Source organism: Periplaneta americana, chromosome 3, assembly GCF_040183065.1.
Source record: "Periplaneta americana isolate PAMFEO1 chromosome 3, P.americana_PAMFEO1_priV1, whole genome shotgun sequence".
Lineage (NCBI taxonomy): Eukaryota > Metazoa > Arthropoda > Insecta > Blattodea > Blattidae > Periplaneta > Periplaneta americana.
Window position 1 is genome coordinate 67,760,902 of NC_091119.1, and position 16,124 is coordinate 67,777,025.

The following is a 16,124-nucleotide window of genomic DNA, read 5'->3' on the forward strand; positions in this document are numbered from 1 at the left end:
TGTACTTCACTCCCACCCCTTCTACTAAGGAAGTTCCAACTCCACACAGAACCAAGACCGCAGATAGTAAGCAGTACTGAGTTACTGAGTATAGTACGTTCCAGAAATATGTTCGCGTTTTCCAGTGACGAAAGAGCTTTCAATATTGAATCATATTTTCGCACAGGTACTGTCCGTTTGCCTACGTCGCATCCCGATTTCCCCCACCTGCTTCTGCTCGCCCCTCTGTAATAGCTGGGCTGTCTTAGCTCTTTTCTGAAAACATTAATTTCTCTTAGGAATTGAAAGTTTACGTAATATTATACAGCTGTTTAATTTAACTTAAATAAAAGGGCCTCGTTAAGTAATTGTCACGTGATTTCCTCCCTTTCTACAATCCTGCGGCATAACCACTTGGACGGACAGTAGATAGCATGTCTGAGTAATTTTATATTTTCGGGTCGGGCAGAAGTGAAGATTGAATTTACAGTACGTAGAGTAGGTACAGAATTATTTCAACATGAGTTACTAGTACGAAGGACGAAACTGGCAATTGGAATTAGATGCAATAGTCTATAGTGCGATAATATGCACAAAAGAACTGAAGCCTGTATCGAAATGAACGGCCACCATTTTCAAAATTGTGTTTAAATATTCATATTATGATTATTTTTCAATTTAGCTTCTTTCTCTATATTGTACGCTAATGTGCTGTAGACTATAATATACACTGCATAATGAATACGTTCGCATAGATAACTCACTTCGTGAGTAAAAACACTTATTCTTAATACAGTACTGTACTTTGATGAAAGAAAAACCTAATGAAAATTATCAAACTCAAAATCGCGATATCTCCTAGTTTACGTAAATGGATGAACTACTTTTCTTCCCTCCTATACCTAGTAGAGTGATTTGTGTTTTACGCCAGTATCATCGAACTCCAGTCTTGGAGGGGGGGAGCAAGCGGTGTTTCCGGTTCTCTAAAGGTATAGACAGGTTAATATTAAAAATGTTAGTAAAAATAAAATGATGTCCCTGTATCTGTCGTTATTTCTTATAATGCAAACATTTATAGAACTTGATATTTTTAGAACCTTAAATGATTAAAGGATTATATTATATTCACAGATCTGAAGGAAATAATTCGAATGTAGTGTACGCAATGGGATTAGCCAATGCCGTCTGTCACACGGCTGTCTCCTGAATGGCGAACCTGCACAAGACCAGGCAATTGTTAGTGAATTCACGTCGAAAGTTTCCCTCGAATTGCACATATTGTTAAATTTCCATAGCAGGTAGGGAATACAAAATATCAGCTGTCCACAGTGACTGTAAGATTGCGTCGAATGCTCAAGGTCATCATGTATGTCACATGAAATCGTAGGTATTCAAGGAGGATAACAACTGAACTACTTTCTTCAAATATGAGCCTTTGTTTCTTAATACAGTGACATCAAAAATGTTTCCTTACATTTTTATTGTACCTTGTTTTTTTGACTATACCATACCTGCACAAACAGCGCTCAACGAGCGCGCGCGCTCCTTCGGAGGGGAGAGCGGTGTTTACCGCTCGCCGAAACGGAGAGGAAGATACGTCAGAATGACATAGACTTGCAGTAGGTAGAGGACAGGGTAACGACCACTCAGCTATCTAGTGGAGTGCAGTGTGTAGGCCTATTCTCAGTAACTGTTTCATGTTTTTATTTTATTGGGTTATTTTACGACGCTGTATCAACATCTAGGTTATTTAGCGTCTGAATGATATGAAGGTAATAATGCCGGTGAAATGAGTCCGGGATCCAGCACCGAAAGTTACCCAGTATTTGCTCGTATTGGGTTGAGGGAAAACCCCGGAAAAAACCTCAACCAGGTAACTTGCCCCGACCGGGATTCGAACCCGGGCCACCTGGTTTCGCGGCTAGACGGGCTGACCGTTACTCCACAGGTGTGGACCTGTGTCATGTTGCTTACCTACTGCTACAGTACAGTACGGAGGAATCTACAAGACGGAACACAACATTTAACGATTTACAGCTCGAACTTATTGATCTTCAATGTGATATAACGCTAAAGATCGTTTGAATAATACTACTGCCCTGGTTGAGTTTTGCAAGACTAAACATTAGCAATAAATCCACGACTACACAGGCTGGCTGTGAAAATGATTGCTATGTTTGGCTCAACATTTATATTTGTGAGCAACTGTTTTCTATAATCAACTTTAATAAAGGCAGGCATCGAACATCTGTAACTGATGTTTCATTGCGATCAGTAGGCTACTGTTCCTTTCAGCTGCCAACAGCATAAAACCTCGTTTTGATGTACTGATAAATAAAAATATAACAAAATGATATTGTACATTTAAGTAGCTATAGAATTTCTATTATTTCTTTAAAATAAATATTTCTTTATTAATTAATAATAGTTCAAGATAGTTTTACAAACACTGAACGGGGATTCATTTCATAAACACTCGTAATAGTACTTCCTTTTGTGTATATTTTGTATGAGATCACCCCTTCTTCCAGTCCACCTTTATACAGAGAGCAGCTAATATCTGCATTCCGCTCATGAGCTGTGAGCCGGCTCGGAGAGCGCAAACCTTGTGCAGGCCTGGACTATACCATGCAGACACGTGCTTATAAACCGAGGAAGCCGTCGGAACGCTCCCTCTGTGCTGTGTGCAGTCTGAAGGGGCACAACATTCAGTTGCTGTGTGTCCGTTGCAGACGTAAATAGTGTGTTTCAAAGACATGGTTGCTTTTTCTGTGCAACAGAGAGCTTTTCTTATTGAAGTATACTTCAAGGATGGAGATGGAAACTGGAAGTATAATATTGAAGACTGTCAAGAACAGTTTCTCGTTTTTCTGATTATGTACTACCTGAAAACTTCTGCAGAAATCTTAATAATTTGGTTAGTAAATTTAGAGAAACCGGCTGCACAGAACGGAAAAGGTATGTTGGAAAGGGTACAAAATTATAACAGAAGATTTAGTTTCATTTGTAAAAGAAAAATGCAGAAGAGTCCTCGTAAGTCCTTAAAGAGATTGGCTGCAGAAACGGGCATTTCTTACGGAATTCTTAAATTAATTCTTAATTCTTAAATTTATAATCTCGAGAGATTCATTTTTTGTTTGTTTATGAAATTATGTTAAAGTTTTATTTCATATCCACATGCAGGTTTCAGGGACATAGCTTTCTCATTTTCTCCAGACTTAAGTGTTTGTGGATTTTGCTAACATAAAATAAATGACTCACTGTATCACTGCATTTTTATTCCAATATCAGCGACAAACCTTTTTCTCATCTTATAATTTCATCAGACGCACGGCCGCAAGCTCTATATCTGTACAGTAACTCCCTCGAATCGTGTGTAGCGCATGCAGATGGACAGTATTCGCTATGCTGAATGACACTGCATAGGTATAACGGGACATACTATTTAAAGAAAACAGAAGACAGATCCAAAACCTGCATCAATACATAATAAAATACACCCAAAGCTACACTACACATTAGGAATCGAAAACAACAAATCCATAAATTTCCTAGACATCACCATAACAAAAGTCGACAACAAACACACATTCAAAGTCTACAGAAAACCCACAACAACAATAACACACAAACACAACACATCCAATCACCCAACACAACACAAACAAGCTGCATTCCGAACAATGGTACACAAGGTTGCAACTTCATCCAAGAAATTAAATTACAACATCGCATACAGAACAAATAATACTCTACAATAGGCATGTCAGAAATCAGACTCTTAAATGTGCAGTAATGTGCGCGAATCGCCGGTCTGTGCAGGTTGCATCAATCAAGCGTTACTCTTACCGTTCTTAGCTGGAGGGGTGTACAGTAATCTATTCTGCGCTTCTAGGGTTGGATTAAATAGACATTTGGACATTATAAACATAGTTAGCAGAACGAAAAAAACACAGTTATTATCAGTGTCTATATTTGACAATTGTAATACAAGAAGCTTTAGGCTTACTCAGTTATACTTCACAAAGTAGTGGTTTGTAAAGCAAAATTTATTAATATGATTTTTATTTAGTATTTGAAAGAAAAAAATTGCAGTAATTTCGAAACAACAAGAAACGAACAAATATTTCATTTTAAGTAGTAAGTACTAATAATTTTAAAGTAATAGATCCTACTCTTTCATTGTTCGTCAAGCATTATTATTTACTGTGACCATTTGGTACACAAATGTTGAAGAAAATATTATACTCCCAATTAATTACATGCAGTAGGACATTGTGAAGTTTTTACACCGAAATCATTTCTTTGCTGTACTATGTCAATATAAATTAATATTAATATTAATATTAATGAATATAAATTAAGCTTAGAATTTAAATTCACATATAATTTATTTGAAAACGTTGAGAGCAAGTATCGAAAAGTTGGGAGCTTAACTTAAAGAAATTAAAAGTGTAGTTCACAAGCTGTGAAGCGACGATATTCTCTTTATGTCAGATTTAAAGATTTGTTAATATAAGTATAGCCTATTGAATTAATATTGTGACGTGAGATAGAAAATTTGCCATTATATATTTTTCCAGAAAATTTTTCCGCCTTGCAAATAGTCGTTTTCTTCGCTCCTTACAACCTCAAGAGCCTCACATGTATTCCTCACTATATTCTCATCACTTACCAGTTTACGAAATGAAAGTCTTAAGTCGTCTAACCTTTTATGGCTGTGTTAGTACAGACTCCAAAACAACGCCATTGTCAAGTACTTTTGCCGTGAGAGTACTGATTAAGAAATAAGCTCTGGCAATATATTTTGAGAACTTTACTAATCTGATCTAAATTACCACCTCACGACACTATTACCTCGACATAGGCTGATGAAAGCCTTTAATTTTAAAATAATTATTACTGTTGGCTGAGGAAAACATTATAACAATTATGTTATATGATTCGTAATTTCTCTTCTCCTTTATCTGTGAACTCCTCACTTTATTTATCATAACTCATTCACAGACACAGCCAAATCGGCACTCGTACTGAAACTGTGTTACTGAAACAAAAGCTGCTGCAGGTGTGTATAGCCCTGTCGCGTTCCCCTCCAAGGCGATTCACTCCCTCCAGGCAGGGGAATAGAGAGTGCACATCGCACAGAGACAGTTGCACAATGTGCGCGACTGCACACTGTGCAGGGTTTTAACATGCCTGCTCTACAAAAACATTTCAACACACAAACAACAATGCTAACCACACCTACAGAGACATCAACACATATATGGAAATTCTACACATCCAACCAAAAAGCCAGAAACTAAACACACTAGGACAATACGAAATATACAGACACAAAAAAACACATCCAAATGAAATTCTCAACACACAACTCAATTTCAGAATAGACACACTCTTTGACTCCACATTACACTAGACAACCCCCCCCCCATAGGAAACAGAACAAAAGGCGCCAAGACCAGCAACAGCCAGTTCTGAAGAACGCCAACAGCAGGCCGAAACATGTAAACAATGTAATTAAATGTGAAAGACTAATAATACGTTTTCCGAAATATTTATATAAGTTGATTGAAATTATAAAATATATTAAAATAGTTGATACTAAAAAGCCATTCGTTTATGTCATGTCTTGTAATATCAATGGGTAGGAGTATGTAAATTTAAATATTATGTATTGTGATATTATCAACCATTTTGTAGTTATTAAATTGGGTAATTGAGATAGTTATTAATTAATATAAAAATTAAAAGTGTATTGATATAAGTTACATTATAAGAACATTAAAATTTTGTATAAGTTAATATTGTAAAATGATAATATAAGTAATACAGCTTATTACTCGATGCATATGTGTGTTTATTGCACGAGAGCTAGGAAGTGACTGTGTGTCGCGGAGATCGAAGGAGTTGTTCCTGGTTATGCGCATTGACATATTTAGGTACTCATGTGTTGTATAGGGTGTTTTGTAAATTGGGTACGTTTTCGTTGATTTTTTTATTTTAGTTGGTTATTTAACGACGCTGTATCAACTACTAGGTTATTTAGCGTCGATGAGATTGGTGATAGCGAGATGATATTTGGCGAAATGAGGCCGAGGATTCTCCATAGATTACCTTGCATTCACATTACGGTTGGGGAAAACCTCGGAAAAAATCCAACCTGGTAATCAGCCCAAGCGGGGATCGAGCCCGCGCCCGAACACAACTTCAGACCGGTAGGCAAGCGCCTTAACCGACTGAGCCAAGCCGGTGGCGTTTTCGTTGATTAATGTTTTATCTATGTATTAAAACTATTTTTCTTTTATTTGTATAGCAATTAGGCAACTTGTGGTATTATCAACTTAAGAGGCACGTAAAAGATTTCGGTTACGATGCAATAGCATAAAAACTTAATTTATTTAGTCATTTTAAGGAAACTGTCAAAATTTAGTTTTGATGAGGATTTTAAAAAGAGTGTTTTCTTGATTTAGAAATATTTACTTCTAAAATGAGTAAAGGGCGCAAATACATACTATGCTTACATATCTCAGACGTATCCCATAAATAAACCAATACTAATGTAGGCTATGCAACAGTTGAAACACAATAGTGATGCTGTTTGAAGTTTCGAATTCCGCTTAGTGTATGGATGTCTATCCTGGCTACGTGTCCCAGCCACTCTAACCTTCTGAGTTTTATGTCAACAACAATGTTAATATCTTTATATATAGGCTAATTCATATAACTCAGCATTCGTTCTGATTTGCTAAAACCCTTGCTCATAAGTAGGCCCAAAGATTTTCCGTAATATTTTCCTTTCCCAGGCATTTAAGATCTTTATTGCCCTTTCAGATAGAGTTCAGGTTTCACTTCCATACACAACTATTGGTTTAATAATAGATTTATATATTCTTATGATAGTCCCCATAGCTGAGTTATAATATCCCCGCTACCGCTACACGTTCTTATAGTTACAGTTACAATCACAATGATAATAAGCACATACCTTATCATAAGAGATGTTGGAAATGTTGTCCTTCTCCATACACACATTTCTGGCATCTTCTCAGAAAATTTTCATTCACATTCGAGAGTTCAATAGCCGAAATTAAGTCAATTTCTCGCCTAATGTTTTCTTTTAGTTCTTCCAATGTATGGGGGTTTGTTGCATACACTTTATTTTCCAAGTTCCCCTATAGATAAAAATCGCATACTGTTAAATCAGGGAATAGTGTTACTCTTCGCTTTCCATAGCTAATCGACCCCGTTTCCCTGAATTTGTTCACAAGTCTTCGCACGGTTTCTCTGTGTGGGAGAGGTAAACCGGGAAATTGTGTTTCGTCTTCTAATTTCCCTATAAGAGTTTGTTATCACATATGTTGGACATAAAAATCCTTTGTGGTAATGTGTAATCGTGTCGAGGCATTATGGAAAACTGCGCAAGCATAGATAACACTCGTTATTTAACGCATGGAACAGGAACGAAACAAACTATCAATGGCTTCATATACGCATGGAACAGGAACGAAACAAACTATCAATGGCTTCATATACGCATGGAACAGGAACGAAACAAACTGATAATACTCGTAACTTAATTAGCAATTAAAACTCGCACATTTATACTCAAGGAATCGGAACGAAACAAACTGATAACACTCGTAACTTAATTAGCAATTAAAACTCGCACATTTATACGCATGCAACCGGAACGAAACAAACTGATAACACTCGTAACTTAATTAGCAATTAGAACTCGCACATTTATACGCAAGGAATCGGAACGAAACAAACTGATAACACTCGTAACTTAATTAGCAATTAAAACTCGCACATTTATACTCAAGGAATCGGAACGAAACAAACTGATAACACTCGTAACTTAATTAGCAATTAAAACTCGCACATTTATACGCATGCAACCGGAACGAAACAAACTGATAACACTCGTAACTTAATTAGCAATTAGAACTCGCACATTTATACGCAAGGAATCGGAACGAAACAAACTGATAACACTCGTAACTTAATTAGCAATTAGAACTCGCACATTTATACGCATGCAACCGGAACGAAACAAACTGATAACACTCGTAACTTAATTAGCAATTAGAACTCGCACATTTATACGCATGCAACCGGAACGAAACAAACTGATAACACTCGTAACTTAATTAGCAATTAAAACTCGCACATTTATACGCATGCAACCGGAACGAAACAAACTGATAACACTCGTAACTTAATTAGCAATTAGAACTCGCACATTTATACGCAAGGAATCGGAACGAAACAAACTGATAACACTCGTAACTTAATTAGCAATTAAAACTCGCACATTTGTACGCATGGAACAGGAACGAAACAAGCTGATAACACTCGTAACTTAATTAGCAATTAAAACTCGCACATTTATACGCATGGAACCGGAACGAAACAAACTGATAACACTCGTAACTTAATTAGCAATTAAAACTCGCACATTTATACGCATGGAACAGGAACGAAACAAACTGATAACACTCGTAACTTAATTAGCATTTAAAATTCGTACATTTATACGCATGGAACAGGAACAAACCTTATGCGCGGGCGGCAGGAGTCCCAGCTGCGGGGATATTATAACCACAATCTACTATATACAGTCGCGAAGCTCAATATGTAGTAAAATGCAAACATGGGAAGTTGCCCGCCACTAGGATCGCTACTATCGTCTCATCATCGCAGATCTCTCTCCTAGTAGACGACAAAATATGTTACACTTTCGTTGTGTTCTTTTGGAAAAATTAACACCTTCCATTGTTGAAATATTAAAGTTAATTTATTATTTTAATGAAGTATATTAAATTCCACCATAAACTCGAAGATACCTGCAAGAAATAGGTTAATATTATTTTTGTTTGTGCAAAACGAACTGAAATTTACTATAATCGCTTCACTCAATCAAGATTATGGCGATAATTAACTATGAAACCAATAAATATTAAATTTCATTTCCCTTTACAACAATAATAATGTAAATATGAATTAATGGAGTAACTTACGTGTACCGGTACTGGTAGTGTAGGCTTACGTAGTTAACAAAGTGGGATGAGGTTAAGCAATAATAATCACACCAGAATTGGAAATAAAGCATGATCAATAACTTTTATTGTAGCAGACTTTTTCTACGTCTCTAGTAAAGTAACAAATAAAAATAACAACAAAATTAACAGCTATAATTAAAAACATATCCTTTGAAAAAAAAGTAGGCCTAAGCAATAATAATCCCACCAGAATTGAAAATAAAACGTGATCAATAAATTTCATTAAAGCAAACTTAATTTTTCTACGTCTCTAGTAAAATATTATTATTCCAATTATTGTATTTTAGCCATTAACATTTTCATTACAACCAATAACGAACATTTCACAAGCATCAATGTGAAATACGCAACGAGCTAGCACTCGATGGAAATACGACACAGTCCAAAGTCGACCGTGGACAGTCTATTGTTTCTAGTTGCTAACCGCTTGGAGCGCTTTATCAAGAGATTTGCAAAAAATCACCTCAAGCTTCGCGACTGTATATAGTAGACTGTGTTATAACTGTTTCGGTGGGACCGACCTGCTGCGGCTGGCGTGCGAGCCGCCGTGCACTGGCCGTAGTGTAAAAAAATCACTACAATTTCAACCAAGTTTCCCCAAACACCGGCTGGCGACGCATGGAGGGGGCTGGCCTAGGGACGATGGGGGTTGCCTGCTCGAAACCTGGGTATGCAGTGAACCTTAGTGTAGTCAGCTGGTGTGGGTTTCGGAATGCTCCTAGCTTGAGGGTTAGCACAATAGATCGTAACAGGTCGTATTGTTGGGGTATAGTGCTCCCCCTCCCGAAAATTCTATCCCAGTCCAAATTTAAAAAGTAGAATCTAATCTCTTCAGTGACTACTATCCACCCTACAAGCATTATGCTTTATTACATTAAGAAAAATCGCTTGAAACATTATAGCTGCATTAAACTTTTTATTTACTGGACCGTCCTGTTTCTCCTGCATAATTTTGTCAGTTTACATAGTTAGTACTCGTACCATAAAGACCTACAGTACAGCTATTTTTGCGATCATCAGAATTTTGTATAGCATCAGGTCAACAAGCGATTGGTGTTCAGTAATTGACATATTCATGACATATATTTGTAAACTTTCCGCATATTGACGTGCATGTTTTGGTACTTATTTTTGAAGAAACATTCGGGCTCTCAATATACTATACACCACACAATTGCGTAACTCACACCCCCGCATACACCCCGTTGCGTGGGGGAGGGCGAAAACGTTCAGTGGTTACTGATGCATATTTGGAAATGACTTCGAATTACAGTTCAAGGCCCACATTATGTATTTTCCGTAAAGCATAGCCACTCTTTTTACTCTCTGACGCATGGAAATCTGTGATAAGGACCACCATTACTAGACCCGAGGATGAGGATACAATGATCCAACTGGCAGTACTTCGCATCATACACCCCGTCGATTGCCTCATTAGAGTCGCCCACAACGATACTGCAATGACGCCAATGTTGGAAATGTGACAATGATTTTTATGGATGGAGACATTGTTTCTCGTGATGTACTTTCATGTCATCAGGTTGCCAGCCGTAGCCGCAGCATATAAACAGTAAACGCACATTGAAATAAAGAAGTTTTGTAAAGCAACACGTCTGCTTGTTACTAGATTTAATTCATCATATTTCTCGTGTTGTGAGACAATGAAACCTTTTAAAAATAATTATGAACATTTAAGTTGTGCAGAAAAACGCAAAAGGAAAAAAAAACTTGAAAAATATGTTTCGAAATTGACTAAAATAGACTCAGTATTCCGAATAAGCAGTCAAACACAAACTACCTGTGGTGGAACAAATCCCAGTGTTTCAGTGCCATGACTCAAGAAAGACTTAGTGCTCTCAGTGTATTAAGTATTGAATGTGAAAAGGCCCGAAGACTTGATCTACATGATTTGATTGAGTCATATGCTTCTGAAAAGATCAGAAGAGAAAAGCGCTTGTTGAATTAAGCTTTCATATTAAATTTATCTTAGGTAGGCCTATTATTGTGTAATTATAGCCTTACGGTCTTACTAATAAAAACTCTATATACAGACGTTTAACTGTCTTATACTTATACAATGAGTAGCTCGTTTATAAGTCGTGTGTAAATTCCTTACTAATAATCACTACATACATCGTGTATAACAGTATATGTAACTGTTACACAGCTACGTCATAGTTTCGTCATTACTTCATTGCGAAACGTAATAGAATATCTGAGATTCTCTATTGCATCCGGTAGAGCGCTCTAGTGTGCCGTATTAAGTATCGATAGTACAACTGGCTCTGATCGATTACCACACTATATTTTGGTCAAAGAGTACAAGCTACAGCAATATTACTCTAATTATTCTATGCTCTTTGGTTTGTTCTTCTGTGGTTACAAGGCAGCCATCATCATAAAATGACAGTCGATAGGAACAGCTGTTAGAGGGGCGGTCATTTTTCTCTATATAAAACGCTTAAACAAGGGTTTTGTGTATATAACTACTGCAAAGCAATTTCCATTGTATAGTTGCAGACTGTTTATACATCCATCGCTTGTGCATGGTTTATTAGTAACGTTTTCTGTCTCAACTTTGCATAAGTCTCATATAAAAACTATACACGTTTTATTAGTCAGACCGTTAGTAAAATAGAAGTTATATCATTTAAATTTTTTTTCAGTTCTGTTCACTTAATTTTGTTTAAAAATGGAGTATTTTGCTATGCTAAATTGTTTTATTCAAATTAGATGTAAAGAATAAAATTATGAAAATATGAAAAAATGGCAGTAAGGAAAGGGGCCAAGATTATTATTTTTGCTGGGGGGCCCAGCTATAAAAAGTTACGCCACTGACACCCCTTCACCGTCCCTGAACACAGCACCAGTCATGTTTGAATCCACAGGCGCCAGCAAACGTACAGGGAACAAGAAAGCAGATCTCTGCTGCCTGAACTCCTGTCGGTCTGGCCTCCCAAACCAAACCGTAAGGAAATGTTAGTGCAGTGCATGATTTTTACGGAGCCTGACGCATCGTACTGTACACAGAGTGGATGTAACGGCGAGTTCAGTTTTTAGCAGTAATGAAAGTGTTTTGACCTGCGATGTGCACCGATCCGCGCATAATAACGCGGGAGACACCGACAGATGAGGCGAGTTCTGCCGCCCGCCACGTCCACTCTTGTCGGACACATTCCAACATTTTACATGACATAGTATCGCCCTCAAAGTAAGCACGGTTGTAGTCCAACATAACAAGTTCATTAAAACGTAAGCTTGCGACGCGACGCACTGTGCAAAAACGCAAATGTAGATGGACAAAATTACTAACTTCTCTGGATTTCAACGGATTCTTAATAAACTTTGTACAGATCTTAGAGATAGCACATATTTTTTGTGTACAAAGTCGGATTACGTTTGAGTAAAGGTGCGTACACACTTAGGGAACAACGAACGACAAACGAATGCATTCGCTGATTGAAACAGGAACGTGTGTACGTCGCAGCAAAAGCAAACCGATCGTTTGATTTGCCTTCGGAAGTGATCCGTCGCTTGTCGGTACATCAAAGGAAATTGGTATTCGTTCTGAACGGAATTTGCCACTGGTTTGTAGTTCGTAGCAGAACGCAGCGCTTAGTTCAATTTCACCAACAGGATGTCGAAACTGGAGTGGACGGAAGACGCTGTTATAAATCTTATTAATGCATATAGGGAGCAGGAAACTTTATGGAATCCCAAGCATCCTACTTACCACAATAAAGTAAGAAAACATGATGTTTGGGAAGCTATTGGAAAGATGTTGAGCTGCAAGGTAGGCGAGTTAAACACGTGCAAAATTTGAAAATTATTTTTGTTTATTTATTTTCAATGGATAAATATTTGTTTTACGAGGCGCATCCAGAAAGTAAGTTTCCCGATTTTTTTCCCCTTGAAAGTAAACGTAATTTAACCGTGTCAATTGCGCATGCGTAACAGATCTATGACGTACCAATCATATGCCAGCCGGACAGGTCCCTCTGGTGCCAGTAGCGTGGCAGCAGTGGTCCGAAATGGAAGTTCTTATTCCTTCTCCCACCGCCTGCGAGGTTCGATCGGTGATAAAGTTCTTTAATGCACAAAGCATTGCGCTAATTGAAATTCATCGGCAGCTCTGTCAGGTCTATGGGCCGAACATCATGAGTAAGCAGATGGTGCGTCGCTGGTGTAGGCAGTTTTCCGAAGGTCGTCAAAGTGTCCATGATGAAGAGCGCATTGGGCGACCGTCCCTCATCAATGATGATCGTGTTGAGCTGATGCGGCAGTGCACCATGGTGAACCGTCGCTTCACGATTACGGAGCTGAGCAGCCATTTTCCGCAGATATCTCGATCCTTGTTGCATGAGATTGTCACTAAGCACCTGCTGTTCAAAAAAGTGTGTACCAAGTGGGTGCCGAACACAAAATGCAACGTTTAGGAGCAGCACTGACATTTCTGCAACGGTATCACGATGACGGCGACGAGTTCCTCGACAGGATCGTCACGGGCGATGAGACTTGGATTTCGCACTTCACCCCGGAAACCAAGAAGCAGTCAGTGCATTGGCGGCATAGTGGATCTGCGGTCAAGACGAAATTCAAACAGACGCTGTCGGTACGGAAAGTGATGTGCACGGTGTTCTGGGACAGGAAGGGCATTCTGCTCATTGACTTCCTTCCAAGAGGTGAAACAGTGAACGCTGACCGTTACTGTGAAACACTGCGAAAATCGCGACGTGCCATTCAAAACAAGAGGCGTGGAATGCTTACTGCAGGTGTTGTGCTCCTCCATGACAATGCTCGTCCACATACGGCTCGGCGCACAGCAGCTGTTTTGACGGAATTTGGCTGGGAGTTGTTTGATCATCCGCCCTATAGTCCTGATCTTGCTCCCAGCGATTTTCACGTTTTCTTGCACCTCAAGAAATTCCTGTCCTCCGGTGAGCGTTTTGGCAACGACGAAGAGCTGAAGACATCTGTCACACGCTGGTTCCAGTCACAGGCGTCAGAGTTCTACGACAGAGGGATACAAAAGTTGATCCCACGATACAAGTGTCTCAATTCTGATGGTGGCTATGTTGAAAAATAGCTGAAACTTTGCTGTACCTGTTGCCAATGGTTTCCGGAAAGTGTGTGTTCTTTTTTTTTAATAGGGAAACTTACTTTCTGGATGCGCCTCGTATATTGCAGGGAGCAGATTGAGTTCCTATTGACACCATTCCGGAGGGAAAGACAGAGTGATGAAGTGTACGAGTCAACTTTGTTCGCGTATAAACATATGTCGTTCCATTTGGACAACTTCACACCCAGAAGAAACAAAGTTCCAACTTTGTGCACACAAAATAAATTATTGGCACTGAAGAGTGCCTTTCGTAAGCATGATTCGCATTCGACAAACACAGACAAATCTCTCTTTTTAGTATTTTAAGATAATTATTGTCAGTGAGGTATCCGTATATTGAAACTTTCCCCTGTCTTGCAGTCGTACCTTAATAAAATCTTCCAGCTTCTCAATTTTAGCTGTACATATTTCTGGAACAATCCTGCTAATCAGCTGTTTCGACACTTTGAATAAATGCATTACACTTGTATACGAATCTCCTTTAGCGAGATATCGAAGTGTTAATGCTAGCGGAGCCGGGTATCGAACCCGGGACCTTTGGTTTAAAGTACCAACGCTCTACCACTGAGCTACCCGGGAACTCTAATCGACACCGATCCAATTTTTCCCTCTATATCCACAGACCTCAAAGTGGGCTGACAACCTTCAAGCAACCAACTTCGAGTGCACACTAACTCCGTGTGACTTAAATTGTGGTTTTCTGTTAACAAACAGTGACGAACAGATACCCGGCTCCGGAACAATTTTTCCCTCGAAATTATTCAAATCAACTTTACAGGGAGTTATACCTGAAATCTTGATTTGTTAATGCTAGCCTTTATTCTTTATTGAATAGGTATTGCTTCTCGTCAGTCTGTGTCTTTCTTGGATATTTTTGGCCCTATTTTGCACAGTAGGCCTAATATTTCGAAGTCTGTTCCTGAAATGCGACAGAAGTTGTGAAACTGTCCCGATTTCATTCGACGTAAATCATGAAGCAACTCATTGCCTCTATATTGATTGAGACTTTCGTAGAAGGGCGTCTGTCATCATTGCCACAGACCTGCTCAACGGCCCAAACCACGAGCTGCTTCCGCACTGCACGGCATCGGGCTTCACAGTCTCGCACGGAACAAGCCCGTGACGTCACCGCACTCGCCGAGCCGGACTGCTTGCATAGCGGTTTTATGCGGTGAGCTGGTATCAAGGTATCGAGCCCAAGCCTCCTCTTCTATCAATTACTTATTAATTGAGTTTGCGCAGCTTGTGCTTGCGTGTGTGGTTCGATCAACGATCAGCTACTGTTTCAAACGTTTTAGTTTTAGTTCTTTTATTTCTCTTTTTCAAGAAGAGTCCAAATAATGGTGCATCACAAAGAAAATACAGTATCTGTGATGAATATTTTTCGGGCTGAGATGCCGTGGTCTACTGGTAGAATGGTAGAGCACGACATCTCAGCCCGGAAAAGCTTCATCCCAGACACCGGCTGTGGAAGAACACATTCTAAAATACAGTCTCTCTAGAGAATAAGTAATGAAGGATAAAACCGCTGCTACAGAGTTTAAAACAACAGAGTCTAATACAAATTTAAAATGTACCATTGGGACAGTTTTTAAATCTGTGTTCAACAGCAGTGGAAAATAATTTAATTTTTATGTTGTTCAGTATGCGAGGAACTGTATGCTCGTGCCACACGCCAAGCGAAAGCACAACCAATGCGCGAAAGCGGAAAAGCAGTAGAATGCAACCAACTGGTGGGTTGATGTCAGTGCAGTGCGACGGGCTAGGAAGCGGCCATGTCAGGCAGCGTTGGTCTTGGGTCGGCTGGTCTTTTGACACTTGTGGACTGGCAGTGATGAGCTGTGGGCTACCGCGTATTACTCTGATCGGTGATTCCACATCTGACCGAAGAGCAGGTCCAAAAACATAGGGATTTTGCTTGACCTTTCTAACAAAATCCTTTTCTTCACTCTCTGTCA

General features: G+C 38.8%; 1 protein-coding gene across 1 annotated transcript in view; it reads right to left on the reverse strand.

Annotated features, from left to right (window-relative positions):
- Positions 1-16,124, reverse strand: part of atk (artichoke) — a 283,822-nt gene that overhangs the window by 245,957 nt on the left and 21,741 nt on the right. The gene's annotated exons all lie outside the window — the stretch shown is intronic.